The 19,624-nt window shown below is 36.4% G+C and overlaps 1 protein-coding gene across 3 annotated transcripts in view; it reads right to left on the reverse strand.

Annotated features, from left to right (window-relative positions):
* MAGED1 (MAGE family member D1) overlaps positions 1-19,624 on the reverse strand; it is a 94,029-nt gene that overhangs the window by 64,228 nt on the left and 10,177 nt on the right. Inside the window, exon 1 of one of the 3 annotated variants that reach the window (XM_063083515.1) lies at positions 16,991-17,009. The exons of the other annotated variants lie outside the window; for them this stretch is intronic. The gene's annotated coding sequence lies outside the window, so the exon portion shown is untranslated. Of the gene's footprint in view, positions 1-16,990; positions 17,010-19,624 lie in introns of those variants that run through there. 3 annotated transcript variants of the gene reach the window in all.

Below are 19,624 nucleotides of genomic sequence, written 5' to 3' on the forward strand. Positions count from 1 at the left end.
AGGCTTGAATGCAAACAAACAATATCAGCAATGCAAAGAAATTTGAAAATACAATAATAATAATAATAAATTAAAACTAACCGAGAACTGGCATGAATGTTAGAATTACCAGACAAGGATATCAAAACAGTTATGATATAATCCATTCATTCAAAAAGTTAAGTAGAGGTATGGAAAATAAACAAAAGCCTCAAATTAAAATTTTAGAGACATAAACTATAATATCTGAAGTGAAAAATACACCAAATTGTGTCAGTGACATACTAAGCAATGGAAAAGGAAAGATTTGAGAACTTGAAAAGATAGCAATAAAAATTATCCAAAATGAAACAGTTCACTTTATAATTTGTTCATTTTATAATTTTTAAAAAGTGAACAAGGCATCAGTGGACTGTTGGACAATGGCAAACAACTTAACATATGGGCAATTAAGAGTCTCAGAAGGAAATGAGAGAAGTAGCAAGACAGAAAATATTTGAAGAAACAGTGACTAAAAATTTTCCAAACTTGATAATTTTAACCAAAATATCCAAGAATATCAATAAATTTGGAGCACAATAAATATAAAGGAAACTACAAGGCACATCCCAATCAATTTGATTAAAAGAAGTGATAAGGAGAAACTATGGAAACAATCCAGGAAAAACAAAAAGACACATAATAACAAAGGAACAAAGACAGGAATGACAGCAAATTTCTCATCAAAAAAGATGCAAGCATTAGGACAGGGGAGCAACATTTTATAACAGTGAAAGAAAAAAAAAACCTGTCAGCTAACAATTCTATATCCAGAGAAAGTGTCTTTCAAAAAACAAGGCTAAGAAGACTTTTGAAACATAGAAAAGCTAAAAGAATTTATCACCAGGATGCCCAAAACTACAGTTAAAGGAAGTCCTTCAGACAAAAGGAAAAATGACAGCAGATGAAAATACAGATCTACACAAAGGAATGAAGAGCATTAGAAATGAAAATTACAAGAGTAAATATAATAATTTTCTGATTATTTAGATCTCTTTACAAGATAGCTTACAGTTTAAACAATAACAATAAAATGGACTGTGAGGTTTATAGTATATGTACAAGTAAAATGTATAACAATAGAATAAATGCCAGGAGGGGATACACAGAAGTATACTATTTTGTTACATTATGCAAGACTTGGTATAATATCACTTGAAGGTAGACAATGATAAGTTAAATGTGCATATAAGCCCTAGAGCAACCACCAAAATAAAGAGAAAGCTAACAAGACAACAAAGGAGATAAAATGGAATGATAAAAAATATCCATTTAATTCAAAAGAAGACAGATAAAAGAGGAAAACTGAATAACAGACAGGATAAACAGAAAACAAATATAGCATGATGATAAACTGAACTCTAACCCTATCCACAGTCACATTAAATGCAAGTTTCCTAAATATCCCAACTAAAGGTAGAGACTGTGAAGTTGGGTAAAAAAAATATATATATATATATATTTAATATATTTATATATATATAAATATAAATATGTATATATGCTGCCTAAAAAAAAGCCCATTAAATGTAGAGACCAAAATATAGATTAAAAGATGCTAGCTTGACTATATTAATATTAGATAAAGTGGGTTTCAGTTGAAAATATATTACTATGAATAAAGAAGGTAATTTTATAATGATTGAGGTTTCACTTTATCAAGCAAGAAGACATAACAGTTTCAAACATTTATGTACATAATAACAGTTTAAAAATACATGAAGTAAAACTGATAGAACTGTGAAGAAAAACAGATGAATACACAGATGGATATTTTAATACCCATCTCTCAAATGATAGAAAATGTACACAGAAAATAATAGAGAAAAATCAATGAAATCTAAAGTTATTTCTTTAAGAAGATTCATACATTTGACACATTTTTAGCCAGACTAGGAAAAAAAGAGAAGATAAAAATTACCAGTATTGGGAATGAAAGAGCTGACATCACTGCAATTCTTCAGATAGCAAAAAGATAAATAAATATTATAAAAACTTTGTGGCAATAAAGTCAACAGCCTAGATGAAATGGACAAATTCTTTGAAAGACATAAACTGTCAAAGCTTCTCAAGAAGAAATAGGCAACTTGAATAGTCATCTATCTCTTAAAGAAACTAAATTAGTAGTATAACCTTCTCACGAGGAAATCTTTTTTTTTTAACATTATGTATTTATTAAGGTAGGCTAAACAACAGGAACAAACAGACCCCCAAATTTCAGTATATTAACACATATAAGGTTATTTCTTGCTCAAGTAACAGTCCATCTTAAGAGTCAGATGACTTCACTGACAAATTCTACCAACATTTAAGGAAGAAATAATACTAATTCTATACAAACTTATCCAGAAAGCTGAAGAACAGCAAATACTTTCCAACTCACTTTGTGAGGCCAGCATGGCCCTTATACCAAAACCAGACAAAGACATCACAAGAAAAGAAATAACTTGTACCATAATCAAAAATAAATACCAAGTGGAAAATCAACTTTAAAGGTTTTAGAACATTTAGGAGAGGATTTTTATAACCAACAGATTAGAGAAATATTTCTTAAACAAAGATCAATCATAAATAAAAAGATTGATGAATTTTATTATATCAAAATTTACGTCTGTACTACAAAAGAAACTGTTAAAGTAAAAAGACAAACTGTAGACTGAGAGCAGATATCTGCAACACTAACAAAGAATTTGTATCCAGAATACAAAAATAACTTCTATAAATCAGTAAGAAAAATAGATCAGTATTCACAGAAGCATTGTTTTCCACTGCAAAAAAATGGAAACAACCTAATGTCCATCAACAATAGAACATTGAAATAATTTTTTGGACATTCCACAAGGACAGAGTGGACCCCAACTCAAAATTTGGTTTGGATGTCAACACCAATGATGCCAAATGTACACCAACATCATGAAAAGATTTATTACTCACACAGTGATGCTTTCTGTAGACAGCAAGGGTTGCTCTCCAAAAATGGACAGGAGACTGGATTGGGTTTTTCTGTTGGTTGGGGGTGGGGCTGGGGTGAGGGTTCCCAAGTGTGGTTTAAACTTTCCACTGGTGGTAAAGGAGACAGCATCATGGCTTTCTTCTTGCCCAGATGTGGGACAGGAGGGGGAGAGGGAGGAGTGAGGCTTCAAAGCTGTCAGCATTCAAACATCAAAAACTGGAGTGAGACTTTTAATTACAATGATTTTATATGGAATTATAAATATTAGTAGATGCATGAGCTCTATGTGTATTAATATGAACGAATCTCACAAATATCATGTTGAACAAGAAAAAAGCAAGTTTGAAAAATATGCATACATTATACCATGTACATAATGTTCAAAAAAGCAAAATAATTTTATATATTTCAAGTGACATATATAAGCAGTAAAAATCAAAAGAAAGGCAGGGGGACGATAAATACTGAATTAAAGATAGTGGCAGTCCCTGGGGGAAAAAGGAGTAATGTAATTGGGAAGGATTATACAGGGAGATTAAACTGCACCGTGATTTTTTTTTTAATTTATTAAGCTAGGCAGTAGATGCAAAAGTGTTCATTGTAGTATTCTTTGCACAACTTTCTGCATGTTTTAATATTTCATAACTTTAAAAAGTAGAAGTCAACTTATAATCCATAAAGTGCCCCCTAGTTAAATGTTATAACTAAGGAAAAAAGTCTCAAATCAAATAAATCTTAAATTACTTACTGCTCAGCTTCTGACACCCACAGAAAAGAAGACAGGCACTTCCCTAGTGCCAATAAAACTAATAAATGAAATGTAATAAAGCAAGTTCTCCCCCTTGTACAGATTTAAAAATCTTCAAACACAATTTAGTTACAAGTATTTAAACATTATTTAGATAGGCAGGAGCTGGCAGAAGCCGCAGCTGCGCCCTTTGGATGGAGTTGCTTGGAAGTGACAGGGGAGAAGAGGGCCTTGGTGGACCCCAGAACAGTAAGACCACTAATAGGGTTCCCGCAGACCCACGCAGGAGAGAGGAGGCAGAACAGATGAAAAAGGGGAGCCATTCAGAGGCCGGTGAGTCATCACAAGGGACCAGCACAGGGCCTGTCGCATGGGAAGTGTTTGGAGTACAGGTAGTGGAGATGAGCCCACCAGGAGAACACTGGGACACAGCAAGGACAGCTGATCTGCCCTCCAATCAGCACAGGACCACTCAGAGGAGACTGGTCAGGAATACAGAATTGCATGGGGTGCAGTTTGATGAAAAGATTCAGGCCCAGATCAGTTTCTATAAGGTCAACCATTAAACCCTGAGCTGCACAAAAAGCCTTCCCTAGGGAAACAGCAGCAAAGCAGCCATGTAGCTCAACACACAGCTCAAGTACTGCTTCCCACAGGAAGTTCCCCCGTTTTAGAAGTAAGCAAAGGACAAAAAATTAGTTCTGGCCCAGCACCTTGGTGCCCTGTCCAGGGATCCAGGGCATCAAGCTGGGATGCCCGCCTCCCCCACACAACCTGGCACACACACCGCCAGCTCCAAGGAGCATGCCAAAAACATCTCCTCCATGTGGGTGGCCCACTACAGCCACCACAGTAACCACGGCTGCCACCAAAGTGGCTAAACGCCACAACCACCATGCAGATGGTCCGCCAGCCACTGGAGTGTATTGACACAAGGAGAGTCGCCAGCAGAGACCAAAGAAAAGAAGAGGATGTCTCTCTCCACAAAGCCCATTCCAGAGTGACAGAAGAAGCATCTGCTCTATGATAATATTGGGGGACTGAACACACCTCTCAGCATTGAACAGATCGTCTAGGCAACAAATCAACAGAGTAACCATTACTCTTTCAGAGGGAGAGAAGAAATCTAGGGTTATCAGCAGTGGGAGAGGGGAGGGAGAAGGGGATAGGGAGAGATTGGACAAGGGGCATAAAGAATAAGTATAATTTGTAACAATATACATACTAGTAATATTGATTTTATAAACATACGTCAGCTCTGAATCCCAAAATATGTATAACCATTATTCAACAAAAAATAAAAAATATAAAAAAATAAACATTATTTAGATAAAATACATGTTATAAAATGGTTACCATGACAGATAAAACCTTGTACTACTTGATGTATAAAAATTTAGCCCCATACCACCAACTGTACTACTCACCCCACAAAATTGATTTAGCAACAGGACACTTACTGAGACTTTTTTTCTTAAAGGTAACTCACATTCAAAGAATACAGAAAAAAAATGTATGTGAATGAGAGGTGGGGGCAGATGGGGGAGAAAGAGGGAGAGAGGAGAGATTGATTGATTGATAATATCAGAATGCAATTTCACTATCCTCTTATTCCTGCAACAGAAAAAACTTTTTCCTTCTTTTTGTTTTTAAAAAAATTTTTTTTGGTTCAGAAAAAAATTTTAATAAAGTGATTTCTACCACTTTTACCCCCTGAAACCCAACCACAATATAATGCTTTAGTTTTACTAAACATTTCCTACAACACTTAGCAAGTTAAAGAGACTTGCAATGGGATTTGTCAACCCAATATTTTATTCTCCTACTTCCTTGCTGACTTTCATCAATCAAGTGTAGCCAAAAAATTGGCCATTTACAACAAAATTGTATTCCAGAACAGTCTTCCATTAAAAGAGAACAATGCCATAAATGGTGATTAGGTTCTTACATTAGACTACACAAAATTGTTTAACCAATGTTGGTGCTGAAATATTACAATAGTGCTATAGATAAGGACCACTAATAATGTGCTTTGATGAGAATTTTTAAAGGGAGGGCTCAAACTGAGATGTCAGGAACATATTTCTCACTACTGTATCCTCGTTAATACTGCTCATTCTCTTACCTCTTTCCTTGATCTGCTGTTTGGCTGCCAGTGTGAATAGAACTCTCCTAGTAACTCCTGAAGAGTAAAGGTGGGGAGAAAACCAGAAGGAGGTCTGTAGAGGTTTTGGCAGGTGAGGAAAAGAGGTAAGAAGCCACAGTGAGGGCGCATGAATGGCAGGGTCAGGACTAGGCTTCCAACTTTTTTTTTTTTCCCCCCCCAACTCTCTCCCTTCTCTTTCCCCTTCATAAAGCCCTCACCGGTGGAAAGAAGTGCAGAATGCCTGTTTAGCCTGCAAAGTGTGAGAAGCTTTAACCACTGAGCCCGGGTGTGGCAGGGAGAGTGCGGGGCATGTATCTTTTGGAAACTTCAAAGATTTGCTGCTTCCAACATCCAAACAACACTGGGAACTTACTAATTTCTGAAATTTTCTTAATCATTAAAATTATTTTTATTTTTATTTATTTTTTTATATTTTTTAAAAGATGGCCGGTAAGGGGATCTTGACCCTTGACTTGGTGTTGTCAGCACCATGCTCTCCCAAGTGAGCCAACCGGCCATCCCTATATAGGGATCTGAACCTGTGGCCTTGGTGTTATCAGCACCAAACTCTCCCAAGTGAGCCACCGGGCTGGCCCATTAAAATTATTTTTAAATGCCTCAATTACCAATATTTTTTTCAAGAGCTATGTCAGAAAACATTGTACTTGCATCTCAATGTAACTATGTTAGAGACATTTTGTTCTTTCTCAAGTTAAGACTGGGAATAACAATTGCTTCATATGTAATAATCGTATATAAAAACACAAAGGAGTCAGCATATGAAACTCATTATTTCAAATAGCTGTATCAGCTAAAACTACTTTTTTTTTTTTTTGCTTTAGGTAATAGATACATGATAGATTAGTTGGGGAAATGGCTGGGCCTCACCCTCCACCAGCTGGGCCTTGGTACTGTAATCAGAGTAGAGTTGGTCAGGAGGAAGTCATCACTTTGGACACTTATCCCTTTAATCATCTTTCCTCACACCTGTACTTTGAACTGTTGCAGGGAACCCTAAGCATTTTTAATTGTTGAGCCTTTCCCTTTTCCACTTGAAAAACTGTTTTAGAAACTCTATGCTCCACTGGAAACTTGAGCCCCTGCCATTACCAGGCTTGCTTCTTTGGCCTGCCTTTTATGAGATAACAGCAGTCTCACACCCTCCCCCAGGGGCCAGAGGCAAATTAGGCTCCTAAAGTGACCAACAGACTGTGTCCCATAACCAGCCAATCCAAATTAGCTGGACAGCACCCCTCATTTACATAAGAGGACCTGAATGAGAATCTAGGAGGGAGAGGGCGGGAATTTAGGCTATATAAGGGGGTCGTTTCTTTTGTTCTGGGAGACACTGGCTTGGGGGTTTTTACCCTCGAGTGCTCTCCTTGCTTGCAAGCAAAAAGAGGCGCTATAACACTGAACAAAGAGCTGCAACACTAAAATAAAGACGTATAAAACTACAACACTAACGCCAGTCTTGGATTCCTCTGTGCATGCGCCCCACAGCAGAACATCTCCCTGTCTCTAGGCTCTTTGCCACCAATATTTAAACCTACTTGAGTTTCTATCATCTCAAAAAAAATTTGTCCTCCAGATTTCTGCATTTCCCTCCAGCCATTACCTTTTTTTGCTCCTTCCTTATCTCCTATAAACCTTCTTCACTGGTGTTGGTATTGTTTTGGAGATATTTCAAAAATATAGAATATTCACCACCCAGAATTAACAATTGTTAACGTTTTTAAAATTAAGTCACACTTGTCCCATTTATTTTAAGAAATAAATTAATCATTCTAGATAAAGATGAAGTATTCTTTAACCCCAACCCCTAGCTGTTACCCTTTCCTCTCACCAGAGGGAACCAAATTGTATATGTGCATCATTTCAATTCCTTCTTTATACATTTTCAAACATATATGCATCTATGAACAATATGTAGTATTTTTATGTTTTTTATTTATATAAATGGCATCATACTATGTAATTATTCTGTAAATCATTTTTCTCAATCAATATTATGCTTTCAAGATCTATCATGTTGATACATATTGATGTGCTTTGATTCCTCCATTTTCACTGCCACATTGGATTTCATTGTATGAATACAACATTAGTTATTATTCATTCCCTATTAATGTGGAATGGATAGGGAATTCAGTTTAGTTCCGGTTATTCACAGTATCACATAATGCTGCAATAAATATTGTTTTACATATCTCCTAGAAGTGGAAATGGTGGAACCAAGGGAAGGCACAACTACAGTTTTACTAGATCCTTCACAATTTTATTCCAATGTGGCTGAATTTCTTTACACCTACATCTATGAAGATGACTATTTCTGCACAACCTTGCCAATAGTAGGCATTGTCAGACATTAAAATTTTTACCTGATATGTAAAAAGTGGTATTTCATTCTTCTTCTGACGGTTAGTGTGATTGAGCGTATTTTTACATATTTATTGGACTTCTATATTTCCTTTTTTGTGAATTACCTGTTCATAATTTTGCCCATTCCTTTTCTCCTGGATGGCTTGCCATTTAATTGATTTATAGGTATTCTTTATGCATTGTTTCAATAATCCTTCCCATCCCAGAGATAATAAAATATTCTTCTATATTTTACTATAAAAAACAAAGTTTTGCTTTTCACAATTAGGTTTATAATATATGGGAAATTGATGTTTTGTTTGTGGTGTGGGTAGAGAACCAATTTTATTTTTTTCTATATGGAAAATCATTTGTCTTAGTACCATTTATTGAATGATACATTATGCCCCTATTAATTTATGATAACACCTTTTTATATACCAAATTCCTATACACACCCTGGTTTATTTCTGCACTCAATTATTTTCCACTATCTATTTTCAATTCCCATTCAATTGCCAAATCCAGCCCATATCTACCCTGAGAACTTTACCATATTTGACACTATTTGAGTACTTCTCTTTGTTTGAAAAATGTTTTTTCCTTTGTTTCAGTTGAACTGTTTCTCTCTTCAAATTTTCTCTGTATCTTCCTTCTCTTTCTCTCTAGGTCTCTTTTCTTTTGCCAAATACCTAAGTGCTTATAACCCCAGAGGTTCATCCTCAACTCTCTTCTCTTCTTGTTCTACATACTCTCTTAGATCTGTGCTACCACTAGCCACATTTGGCTACTGAACAGTTGAAATGCATCTGGCCAAAGTGAGATGGGGAGTAAATGGAAAACCCATGATATTTTGCAGAATATTTTTAAAAGAATGTAGAATGCCTCTTTAATATTTTTATATGGATTACACATAAAATGTTTTTAATACTGGGGTTAAATAAAATACATTATTAAAATTAATCTCACTTGTTTCTTTTTATTTTTTTGTAATGTGGCCACAAGAAAATTTTCAAATACATATGTAGGCAGCTCCAGTTGCAGCTCCAAATTGTAAAGCACTTGGAAGATGTTACTTCTGCCATTACAACAAGGAGAAGCTAAACAAAATGAAGATCAATAACTTTCAAAAAATCACCAGAGAACTGAGGTCACAGGGAAAATGACTACCTGAACACTGGGAGAGACATGAAAATCCAGCACCTATGATTTGTTTACATGGTGCAAAAGCTGTTGGATGCCATAAGCTGACCTGTCCTGCAAAGAATGTCAAAAGAAGTTCTCCAGGCAGAAAAAAATGAAATATGTTAGAAACTTGAATCTTCATAAAGTCAGAGGAAAAGTAATGTAGATAGTATAAAACTTTTTATTTTTCTTATCCTTAACCAGTATAAGAGGTAAGCAGGTAACTGTATAAAGTACTACAATATATTGGATGACTATAGCATATAAATAAGTGAAATGGATGACGGCAGTGTCAAAAGCAAGGGAAGAATTGGGAATTATCTGATATAAGGTACCTGCACTACACAGGAAGCATTACAGTAGTATTTGAAAGTAGACTTAGATTAAAAATGTGTGTTATAAAAAATAAGGTAATCACTAAAAAAGTTAAGAAAAGGAAGTGTAAATAATATGGGAAAAAAGGAGACAAAATGCTCAATTAAAACCATATAGACTAAACACAAACTCAATCAGAACTCTAGCAAGCATTTTGTTAGATATAGACAAATTGATTCTAAAGTATATATGAAATGGCAAATGACCTAGAACAGCTATCACAACTCTGAAAAATGACTAAAGTTAGAGGACTCATATTATCTGATTTCAAGACTCATAAGGCTATAGTAATCAAGAAGACATGACATCAGCAAATAAAAGGCACAAAGACCAACAGAACAGAATAAGGAGCCCTGAAATAGGCCCACACAAATACAATCAACTGATTTTTTAAAGACTGTAAAACCATTTGTTATTGCCAAATGGTTGGGTGTGAGAGAAAACAGCATTGTATTTTTTTCAGTTGACTTTTTTTTTAATAAACTTTATTTTTTAGAGCACTGTAGCTTCATAGCAAAACTGAGTTGAAGGTAGAGCCTCTCCCACTATCAAAATCCCCACCAGAAGGGTACATTTGTTACAATTAACAAACAAAATGATGTTGGCACATCATTCTCACCCAAAAGCTCATAGTTTACATTTGGTTTCACTCTTGATTACATTCTATGGCTTTTCACAAATGTATTATGACATATATCTACCATTATAGTATCATACAGAATAGTTTCACTGCCTTAAAAATCCCCTATACTTCATCTATTCATTGCCCACCACCACCACCAAACCCTGGAAACCACTGATCCATTCAGTGTTTCCAAAGTTTTATCTTTTCCAGGATGTCATATAGTAAGATTCATACAGTATATAGCCTTTTTAGATTGACATCTTTCACTCAGTAATAAGCAATTATGGTTTCTCCGTGTCTTATCATGGTTTGATTGCTCTTTTTTTTAGCACTGCAGTTTCTGGACGTATTACAATTTATTCATACACTCATCTACTAAAGGTCACCTTAGTTGTTTACAAATTTGGGCAGTTACGAATAAAGCTGCTGTAAACACTTATGTGCAGGATTTTGTGTAGACATAAGTTTTCAGTCCATTTGGGTAAACACCAAGGAGAACAATTGCTGGATCATATGGTAAGGATATGTTTAGTTTTGTAAGAAACCGCCAAACTGCTTTCCAAAGTGGCTGTACCATTTTGTATTCCCACCAGCAATAAATGAGAATTCCTGCTGCTTCACATTCCTGCCAGTATTTGGTTTTTGTTTTTGCTTTAGATTTTGGACATTCTAATAGGTGTGTAGTGGCATCCCATTTTTTAAATTTGCAATTCTCTAACGACATATGATGTTGAGCATCTTTGCACATGCTTATTTGCTATCTGTATATTTTCTTTGATGAAATGTCTATTGGGTCTTTTGCCCATTTTTAAAATCAGGTTGTTTGTTTAATCAACTGATTTTTTATATAAACATAACGGAAATTCAACGGAGAAAGGATAGTCTTTGCAACAAATGGTGCTGGAACAATTGGAATCCATATGCAAAATAAAATGAATCTTGACACAGACCTCACCCCTCCCATAAAAATTAACTCAAAATGGATTACAAACCTAAATGTACAAGACAAAATTAGAAAAACTCTAGAAGAAAACAGAAAACCTGCAGACCTCAGGTTTAGTGCTGAGGTTTTAGATACAACACCAAAACAAGTACAGGAATTCTGGAATGGCTATGTGAGGAGCTCAGTGAAATCTATTCCCCAAAGAGATATCAATAAAACTGGTCAAAAATAACAAAGGCAATCACATGAAGTTTCTGGAGCTGGATCAAAGGGATTACACCAAATTAAGAGGCATTTAGTCAACAAAATCTATAGAAGTAGGTAAGAACAGAAAGAGTCTATGGCATTTCAGTCAGAGGCCGCTCCTTTCTCCCTACAGTTTTGTGTTGTGAAAGAACTACTTTAGCTGGCTCAGCTCCTTTGCAGTGTCATCCACTCTCAAAAGCCTCAGTTCCAAAGCAGTGTCATTATCTGTCCTGTGTGTGGGTTCCCTGGAAGACCCTATTTGAAAGGTTTATGTCTGATTCAGTATACAACCTGTACTAAAAGCCTCTCCACAGGGGACAGTCATTGAAAACATTCACAGACAAATGTTTCAGTGACTTGGTTGCCTGAGGCAAACGATAACACTTGGGGCAAACAAAAGACAAAATAAAAAGAATGAAAGGAAAATCTGAAGAATAAGTTATCCATAACGGACTTGAAAAGCTCTGATATTTTCCATGAAATATAGAAGGCCACCTGCAGGTGTCGGACTGTGTGCATGCTCAGGAAAGACCTGGGAAGGACCTAAACTCTCACTTCTAACTGACCTTTAGGCTTTTTGCAATCAGAAAGTGAAGACAAAGGCACAGTTGTAAACTGCCTGGCTAAGTGTTGTATGCATACCCCAACATGAACACAGATCCCGTTGTTAAAGACTGGGTCATTTATTAGTCCCAGACATTTAATGAGATCTTTGTCTAATCATTAGCTGATGACTGAGCTAACTGAGTAAAGACTTTAGTAGCCACACATACAAAGAATACAGACTCTACAGAATAAGTTCCAAAAAAATCACAAAACAAACAAACAAAATCTATCATAAAAAGCATCAACAACAACAACAACAAAAACCTGGGAAAGGAAAAATCTGATTACCAGAGTTGCCTCATTATAATATTTAAAATGCATAGTTTTCAACAAAAACTAAAAGACACACAAAGATACAAAAAAGTATGGCCCATACACAGGAATAAAAGCAATCAGTAGGAATTTCCTGAAAAATCCTAGATGTTGAACTTACTGAACACTTCAAAACAGGTATTTTAAATATGTTTAAAGAGCTAAAGAAAATCATGTCTAAAGAACTAAAGGAAAAAATAACAGAATAAAGTGTGACCAAATGGATAATATCAATAAGGAGCTATCAATTTTAAAAGGCACCAAATAGAAATTCTAGAGTTGAAACAATGTTATGTAAATGAGCCAAAGATGTTTATTTGTATTTTCCTTTTAGGTTGATTATTTCTTCACTGCAGGCTGAGGCCTATTTGCACAAAAGCCCATCAGCACCAAACTCAGATTTTCACACACGCAATTATGTTCAAAATAGCTCATCTTGGGCACGAGGGGTGACAACCAGCTTTGTATCTCATGAATATTCATAAACAATTTTTAAAAAAGCTCAAACAAGCAGATTTTGGCCATTTAGAGCTTGCCTGCTTTGCATACCCCAGGAAACCTCACCCCACATGGCTAACAATAGATAAGACCTGGGCCTAAAGACCTCAAGCCATTGCTGCCCTTTGGAGCTCTCTGGCCGAGATTCCACACTGTGCTTCTGAGTAGGCATCACTTAGACATGTAAGTCCCTGTCCAACCTCGCTCTCCTCTGGGAATTCCTTTGGCCTCCTCCCCTTCAGAGTAGCAACCCTCATGCCACAGCCTCTGGACAGACTCCTGTTCTGAGAGACGTACCCCACATGCAAGTCTGTCAAAGCATTACCCAGTAAAGCTTGTGTGTGATACTGCCACCTCCTAGTCATATCTTTTTCTTCGGTCATCTGCTAAATCCCTCAAATACCCTGCAAATGTAAAGTAACTAATATGAAAAATTCATTAGAGGGGCTCAAGAGCAGATTTGCGCTGACAGAAGAATCAGCAAGGTCTAGTATAGATAGGTCAATTGAGATTATCCAATCTGAGAAACAGAAAGAAAAAAGTAATATAAGCACAGCCTCAGAAACCTTTGAGAAATCATCAAGCAACCAAAACATACATAATGGGAATCCGAGAAAGAGAGAGAGGAAAATATTTGAACAAATTATAGCTAAAAGCATCACAAATTTGGTTTTTAAAATGTTTATCTATACATCCAAGAAAGCAAACAAAAACCAAGTAGGGCAAATGAAAAAGAATATACACCCAGGCACATCACAGTCAAAATACTAAAAGCCAAAAACAAGGAGAAAATCTGGAGAGCAGTAATAACAAAAAAACAACTCTTCACAAACAAGAGGACTCAAGACAACAAGTTTAACAGCTGACTTCTCCTCAGAAGCCATGGAGGCCAGAAGGCAGTGAGATGACATATTCAAGTTACTGAAAGCAAAAAAAAAAACCCTGTTAACCAAGAATTCTATACCTAGGAAACGAAGTAAAATTATCCTTCAAAAGTGAAGGAGAAATTGAGACATTACTAGATAAACAACTGAGAGAGATCTACCAGCTAGCAGCTGCCCTATGACCAGTACTAAAGGAAGTCCTTCAGCCTGAAAGGAAAGGACACCAGAAAGTAACTTGAAGTCACATGAAGAAATAAAGTGCACCAATGAAGGTAACTGGGAATTCTGTCCAGAGGCTGTGGCATGGGGATTGCTACTCTGAAAGGGAGGAGGCCAAAGGAATTTTATATTTACATAGGTAAACATAAAAAAAAATGTATAAATGTAAAATTTGCTACTCTTATGTTTTCAAATCTGATTTAAAACATAACTGCTGCACTAATTATAACTCTGTTAATGGACATACAATGCATAAAGATGTAATTTGTGACACTAACAGAATAAAGGAGGAGGTTACAGGGTTACAGAGCTATTACAGAAGCAAAGTTTTTATATCCTATAGAAAGTAAATTTGTATAAATCTGAACTAGATTCCTATTAATTAAGATGTTAATGGTAATCTCCATAGCAAGAACTAAAATAAATATTTTATATTTTTATATAATATATATATTTATATATAACTTATATATTTATATATATATGTATATTTTATACTATCTATATATATATAGTAGAAGAAACAACAGGGAATTAAAATGGTACACTAAAAAATATTTAAGACGAATGAAGGCAGTAACGTAAGAACAGAACAAAAATGACATAAGGCATATGGAAAATAATAAAATGCACATGTAAATTCTACCTGAACTGAAACCACTAAATGTGAGTGGATTGAACTACAATAAAGATGCAGAGGCTGGCAGAATGTACAAAAAAGTATGGTCCAACTATACACTGTCTTAAAGAGACTAATTTTAGACTCAAAGGCACAAATAAGTTGAAAATGAAGGAGTGGAAAAAGATATTCCATATAAACAGTAATCAAATAGAGAGCTGGAGTGGCTATACTGATGTCAGAAAAAATAGACTTCAAAACAAATATTGTCATTAGAGAAAAAGAAGGACATTTTATCATCATTAAACTGCCAATCCATCAAAAAGATATAACTATCATAAACTTATATTCACCTAACAACAGATTCCAAAATACTTGAAGCAAAACCTGACAGATTTAAGGAGAGAAACAAACAATTCAATATTAGTTGGCTGCTTCAATACCCCACTCTCAATAATAGATAGATGATCAACAAAGAAAAAGACTTGAACAACGGTGTTTATAAAGTAGACCTAAGGGATACATATCAAACACTCCACCAGACAGATGAATGAATACACATTCTTCTGAAGTGCATATAAAATATTCTCCAAGATCATAAAATAAGTCTCAATAAATTTAAAAGGATTGAAATCATAAAAAGTACCTTCGTCAACCACAATGGAATTAAATTAGAAATCAGTAACAGAAGAATATTTTGGAAATTCATTTAAAAAGTGGAAATTAAACAAGACACTCCTAAATAACCAAAGGGTCAAAGAAACCACACAAGAAATTGAAATGAATGAAAATTTAAACACAACCTACCAAAATATATGAGATACAGCAGAGGCAGTAGTACTCAGACTGAAATCTATAACTGCAAATGCCTACATTAAAAAACAAGAAAAATCTCAAACAATAACCTAGACTTTCACCTTAATAAACTATAAAAAGAGAAAACTAAACTTAAGCCCAGCACTGTGTACTCTAAGAAGTAAAATGAGTGCCTTGGTCACTATCAATGATGTCTCAAACAATAAGGGAGAAAAAGATTCTCTTGGTGAAAATTTTTGTTGTGGCTTTACTGTGCATAGATGTACGAGTTACCTTGATTTACATTTTGGGTATCTATGAGGTTAAAGATTCCCAGAGTTCTATTTCCTGAATGGGAAAACTCTTAAGCAATGGCCTAAGAGCCTGTAAAAATGCAGTGCAGATGGGGCTGATTGTTAGCTAGGTTATTCAGTGCTAATGTGAATGCCTTAAGTTTGGTCAACTGTGCTCACCCCTGTGCCCTGTCTTTATCAGGAGCATTCTGGTTAAGGGATAAAGAACATCAGCTCTCCAGCAAACTCCATTGTATGTACTGGTTGTGATGCTATCTGTAAAGTGTACAAACTCCCATTGCTTTTCACTCAGTTGATTTCAAGGGGCTCTACAGGTAAGGTCTGGGAGAGGAGTGACCTCCTCCAGCACCATGGATTTTGGCAAAACACTGAAGACAGGGTAGGCTACCCTTCCTGCAAGTGGTATATGCCAGACAGCCCAGGTTTGGCTCCATCTTGTGGCAAGGAGGCCTCAGAAGCCATGCCCAGCTTGTAGTTTATGGCTTCCATGACCCAAGGCATAACAGGCAGCTGGGTATAGAGGGTCATGGGTTCAGGGGCTGTAACAGCCTCTATTTCTAGGAGAGCCCACTATGTACCTAGCAATTGTTTCTATAATGGTGTATATACCAGGTCCAAGAAAGGCAGTTTCTTGCATCAGAAATCCATGGGCAATTCATGGCAATCATGGGTGGTCCAGAGACTTTAGGAGAAATAAGGAGGGAGCTAAAACCTCTGTGGTGAAGCAGTATCAGGGGTCACTAACAGGAGTGCCTGTCATATTGCAATTTTGACAGATTCCAGAGCTTTTCGTTGGAGGGGTCCCTAATTCACAGTGAGCTGCTTTGCAAAAAACAGCATAAATGGGCTTAAGAAAATTTGTAAATAGGAATATTTTGCCTCTAGAATGCAAATGAGCCTAAAAGAAGTTGTGGTTGCTAAGAGGGTCAATAGCTGCTTTCTTGACAGTGTCAGAGACAAAGTGGTGCTCAGTTTATGAAATATTTTTAGGAATTTAAACAAGGTGGTGAAGCCTTGTACTTATATGTGTGGCGCAATGGCCCATCACATTTTTGTATGCAATTCTGTGAGTATTTATATTTCCTAAATGAGGGTGTCAAATGAATCCTCTCAGGGGAGGATGTCATTGATGCAAAGACATACCTGTGCTCCTGAAGAAAACTGGACGCAGTTAAGATTTTGCCTACAAAGATTGTGTGTGATGGCAAGGCTGCTGAGGTATTCCATGAGTAGCCAGGTAAAGGTGTATTGTGTCCTTTCAGAGGTGGAAGCAAACTGAGGTTGAAAGGCTGTTGAAACAGGCACCGAACAGAACATATTAGCCAAATCTATAACAGCAAAATATTTACCAGTTGCTGATTGGATGGAGTCAATAATGTCAATAATATTGGGTATGGAGACCTTAATATGTGAGACCACAGCATTAGCATTACGGTAATCAACCACTAGGTGCCATTCATTTGAAGTTTAAGAATAGGTCAAATTGGGTTGTTAAAGGAGAAGCAGTAGGGATAATCATCCTTTTACCAAATATGCCTTGCACCGTGGTTTTCAGTCTTTTAGGCCTTGTTCTAATTCACAGTGGGCTATATTAACTATTTTAACTGGGGGTATAGTCCATGGGATCTACTTTGTCAGTGAAACCAACTTGTATGTGCTAAAGACTTAATTTAACTTTAATTTTATCACTCATTAGATCAGAGTGCTCATACCCACTATAGGATATTTTAAGACAATGTGGTACAAATGTGAGGAATTCAGGCAAGATAATAAATAGTTCAAAAGTCAAGTTAAGGCATACTTGTTTGTCCACCTTTTTATGTTCAGGAACTCCTCTAAGATTATAGGAGGTATCTTGCTTAAATTTAGTGGGATCCTGAGGTATAACTAATTTGAGCTCCAATATTAATTAAGGTCATGAAGGCTTGCTAATTGCTGCATTTCATCATTAATCAGCACCTTTCACCCTTTTGTTCTTTTAGTAAAATCTTTTTTTCTCAGTAAATTTTGGATTCTACTTGGGTTAAACTGTGGCCCTCCATTTGTTTGTTCCTCTTGTATCCAGATTTTTTTCTTTTACTTCCTTTTGTTGTTACTGTATATATTTCAGGGGGGTCTCTCTACCCTGCTCATATTTATAAATTTCTCCCTGTAGAAAGCCTCAAATCAGTATTCTCATTATAAAAGGCCTCCCCCAATGGCAATGGTGGTTATATAGAATTTAAGGACCAGGGGGTTAATTGGGTTCCAATTACTCCTTTCTCTGTGCCACAAGGGTGCCATGGGTGTTTGTCCCCATAATCTTGAGGATCAGGAACTTTGTTGCAACAGAGGCACAGGCAGCAGCAGCAGCAGCAGCAACAGCAACAGAGATACTTAAGGGTCATGGTGAGCCATCTGCTCTTAGGAGTAAGGACCTCAGCAAGCCACATAATGGCTACTTTTTTTCTCTCCCTTTCTTACTTTTTTTTTAACTCCCTAATGATTACTCTTTCAAGAGCAACCACCTGACTGGCAAGCAGCTGTGGTGGTTAAAGACTGATTGAGACACATAACCAATTGGTCATCAGTCACGGCTTTACTCTAAGACACACAGATAGGTCTGGGCCAAGACACGTGACCCAAGACCACTGTAAAGAGGGCCCCAATCTTACACACCTGTTCCTAAATGCCAATTAAATTATCTCAAGTTTTGACTTGGCTAAACCTATAACAGAGGTTCCAAAGGAATCAACAATACAGGACAACATAGCACAACTAAAGCATAAGCTAATCTGCAAGCTCACAGGCAGGAGAACCAGTTAGCAAGCCAAAACAATTAAAGAAAGACACCCCCTCCCCATGGTGGCTGTCATTGTGTCAACTGTTCTTGTCACCTTCCAGAGGAAGGAAGGACCTCACCCAGAATTTGGTTCCAACATGCAGACTCACACACACCAAAATGATATGAAAAGGTCTACTACTTACATAATTGAGGCTTTTCTGGGGAAAGCAAGGTAGTTCTCCCAAGCAGGTTAGAAAGAGCAAGGAAAGGAGATTGACTTGAGTTCTTACAGTGGTAAGAGGGTGAGGGTGGAGTGAGGGTTCTATCATGCAGGAAGGTGCTTGCATGATTTGAATCTCTTGCCAGCTCCAAACAAGGGAGCACCCACGTTTTCGTAACAACTTACCCAGATGCCGGGTAGAAGGCGAAGAGGGAGAGATGAGGCTTAAAAGATGTCAGCAGTCAAATATTTTAAAAGTTGAGTCAGATTCTTTATCATACACACCTACTACGATAGTTGTAATTTTAAAAAAGGAAAATAACGAGTGTTGGCAAGGATGTGGAGAAACGGAATCCCTAATACACTCCTGGTGGGAATGTAAAATAGTGCAACCACTTTGGAAAACAGTTTGGCACTTCAAAAACTTAAGTACAGAGTTACTATCCAACCCAGCAACTCTACTGCTAGGTGTATACCCCAGAGAAATGAGAACACATGTCTACACAAAAATGTGTACCAGAAGCTCATAGCAGCATTATTCATAATAGCCAAAAATTGGAAACAACCCAAATGTCGGTCCACAATCTGATGAATGGATACATAAAAGGTGGTATATTCATACAATGGAATACCATTCAGCCTTAAAAAGAAATGAAATACTGATACATGCTACAATATGGATAAACCTTAAAAATATGCTAAGTGGAAGAAGCCAGACACAAAAGGCCACATATTGCAGGACTTCATTTATATGAAATGTCCGGAACAGCCAAATTCAGAAAGACAGAAAGAA

This window comes from Cynocephalus volans, chromosome X (assembly GCF_027409185.1).
Source record: "Cynocephalus volans isolate mCynVol1 chromosome X, mCynVol1.pri, whole genome shotgun sequence".
NCBI classification, from domain to species: Eukaryota; Metazoa; Chordata; class Mammalia; order Dermoptera; family Cynocephalidae; genus Cynocephalus; species Cynocephalus volans.